Source organism: Pyxicephalus adspersus, chromosome 8 (assembly GCF_032062135.1).
Source record: "Pyxicephalus adspersus chromosome 8, UCB_Pads_2.0, whole genome shotgun sequence".
Classification (NCBI taxonomy): Eukaryota; Metazoa; Chordata; class Amphibia; order Anura; family Pyxicephalidae; genus Pyxicephalus; species Pyxicephalus adspersus.
Genome location: NC_092865.1, coordinates 69961384 through 69964900, shown reverse-complemented (window position 1 = coordinate 69964900; position 3517 = coordinate 69961384).

Here is a 3517-nt window from a genome sequence, read left to right as displayed (position 1 = left end):
ATGTTTTTTGTTTTTTTTTAATATTGTGATATTTGCATAACAAACAGTGAACTTTTATGGTGAAGGAAGACTATGCAGACTTTCTTGATAAAAAAACAAAAAGACAAAGTGGTCAAATATATTGCACCAGTCTCGACCAATGAGGGTGCAGACGTTTAAAGTAATTTACTAGTCCAAGGGTGGTAGCAGAAAAGGTACCAGTTTCGACCAGGCCTTTAGCACTGTGGATTTGGGTGCACTTTGGCCTCTAGACTGAAGCATACTGATGATAGGGCTTAGTGGTGGAATCTAGCTTTTAAAACTGTTGGCAAGCATAGACTGTCAATCATTGGAAATACACTGTATTGGTAATAATAAACCAATGAAATCTATACTCTACACACATTAGCTACACTGACATAAAATATTATAAATGGCAATACAGTTTCTGTATGTATCATGGTCAACTCTTTGCAGGATATCCGTATTGAAGTGACGGAACCTCTGGCCCTGAATGGAAGCCCACTGGACTGGAGCGTCGGTGATGTAGTAGAGTACATCAAGTCGACAGACTGCTCACATTTGGCTAAACTTTTCCAAGACCAGGTAAAGCACCTTTACAAAATCGTTGATATTTTTTCATTTTACAATTTATATAAAAAGGAAAAAATGTTATCAACTAAAAAAAAAATCATCTTTACCTTCTCGACCTCTGTTACATTCTAAGATTAAAAGGCGCTCTTGTTATTGAAATTCTGGCCTATGTTAATGAGCCTTTGCTTGTGGTATTTGCATGTACCATAGTCCACATTTACCATACCACTAGCCCCAGGTAAAACCTACCTAAAGTTGGTCAAGAATGTCAAATGGACCTGTATCAATAAATTCTGATGGACGTTCACCTGAGATTCCAGAACATAACTAAACACTGATTAAGCAATATCAGTTATTACTGAGCAAATTGGAATTAAAAGAATAATTCTAGTCCCCCTATGTAGCACTGGCTCTAAACTGATCAGCTGTAAAAGTTTTAAAAGATCTCTGGATCAATACAATTCTTCAGAGCTTACCAAAAATAAGGGTTTTTTTGTTTGTGTGCATTTACACTTATTTTAGTGTATTTGGTGATACTGTTTTGCTTGATGAACAGCTGCACAAACATCACATAATGTGAAGCACGGAATATAACTGGGGATTAAGGACTTAAAGTAAAAATAACAGAGACTGCTGATCCAGGGAACATCCGATTGCCTCATGGGATCACAAAGAAATTTTTTTCCCCTGTTGGAGCAAATTGTACCAGGGAGTTTTTTTTTTTGCCTTCCTCTGGATCAGCTATAGGGTTTTATATCCCTTTATTTCCCGAGTGGTTAAACTTGATAGACTTATGTCTTTTTTTTAACCTGACCTACTAAGTACAAATGTGCAACAACATCAAATATTTTGGGGGTTATAAGTAAGCTTATGTGCATTTTAGCATGTGTGTTAAAAACTAAATACATGTAAAACATTGGCAGCCAAACGTTTAAAACATTACCTTGATCTACAATACAATATTACAATCTACAATGGTATACTATTCTGATCTTGTAATAAAGTACCAAATAAATTAAGTAGAATACTACATTCTTGTGCTTACATGCTTTTTTTCCCCTCAATCAGGAAATCGATGGAAGGGCACTCCTGTTGCTCAGTCTACCTGCTGTACAAGACTGTATGGATCTGAAGCCTGCAATGGCAATTAAACTGTGCTATCACATTGAAAGAGTCAAACTGGCTTTCTACCAAAGCTTATCTAGCTAAGTTACTGTGCTGTATGACGGTGGAGATAAGGTGATCGGGACTGGTAGGACCACTGCAGACCTGTACGACGAGCCTTAAGTGATTTGCACTTTGTATAGAACTGTCATTTTGTTTACACGTCTTCACAGAAATTTCCGTCCAGACTTTGGAAACTTGAGGAAAGTCTGTAATTGGTTACTTGTAATGTTTGCTACCTAATTATCTAGGTGTGATTGTAACACCTAATACTGACCTTTTAAAGAGTTTCTGAGCACAGCTGTAAATTTACCTTGCTTGAAACCAAAGTGTTAAATTACTTAAGGCTGGAGCCACACTTGTATGTTTTAGCAAGATGCGTTTTGCATTAAAATAAGTGGAAATAAATGAAACACTTGGTAAAAAGTGTTCAAACCAAGTTCACATAATATGCCTTTTGATGCAATTCATTGACTAATAATGCTTCTTCTACAAAATTGCACAAATGTGGTTTCAGCCCAAAGGATTAGTGCAGTTTCCCATATAAGTGCACCAAACGCACCCCCATAAGAGGCTATCCGGTATTCTTTTTTTGTGGAGAAGCACCATCATGTGGACTCAGATTTTCAGGAAGCTTCTGGGAAGGAAAGAACACGGAAATTATCAAGTTCCCATGAATCTGCATCTGCTTATGTACCAAGTAGTGATGGGGGCCCTATGTATGATTCACTTTGATGGGAAAGTGCATTTATCCTTTAAAATGTGATGTGATGGTAATGAAACAGGGTACATAATTCCATGTTTGAATTAGCAAAATGTGTATATGGCAAATGATTAATTTTGTATCTTTTGTCAGACTATTGAATATCAATATGTATTTATCTGACACTACTGACAAATTGTAAAATTTATATTTAAGTATGACATAAATTCATTTAGTTATTTTTTTTGTACTTGTTGGAATAGCAACAGCTTTTTGTTGCTTTTTTATTAGCTGAACAAATAGTGGATATTTTCAGTTGCTTAAAAAAATGTTGGTAGCTGAATGTAGATGAAAGGCTAATTATGATGCAAAAATGTGATTTTTTTTTTTTTTTTTTTAATATTGTTTTTTTGTTCCTGTTTTCCTTGGTCATTTATGACTGGGTCAGGGATAAATATGCTTGCCCTGTGAAATGTGGGCTTAAAGTTGTCATTTACCATTTCTGTATTTAACTTAGTAATGAGTTTACTAAATATTGCGTTGAGTGTGCCCTTGCTTCTGATTATTTTATGCATATCCCTTTATAGTTTGATTAGGTGTAGATCTGAATACATTATTGTAAACCAGTCACAAACCTAAACCTAGGTAATGCAAGTCAGCGTATGATCAAAAAATTTACAGATTAGCTTCAGGGAAAATTACATATTGGTGGTCCGTAGGTCAAATCTTGACCATTAGTCCTAAAAATCAAGGTGAACCTGTTCTCCCCTCTTCCTTAAACCTTTTGTACCCCACCTTTATTGTAAAATATGGCCTCACTGACAATTGGGAGGAGTTCCGGAGCTGGGGTTGGTAGATTATTTTTATTTTACATGAAGATATTTCATGCTATAACTTTGCATCAGCACAGCATGCTTGCTGGTTTAAAATAAATGCATAACAAAAATAAGACTATTGCATCCCTAAGTATACAGCTACATTACAAACAATCCCTAATCAATTGATGAATTCAAAGACTGTCCAATGCGATGATAGCAATATTAGAATCATTCATCCACACCAGTGCACAAAAGTTCA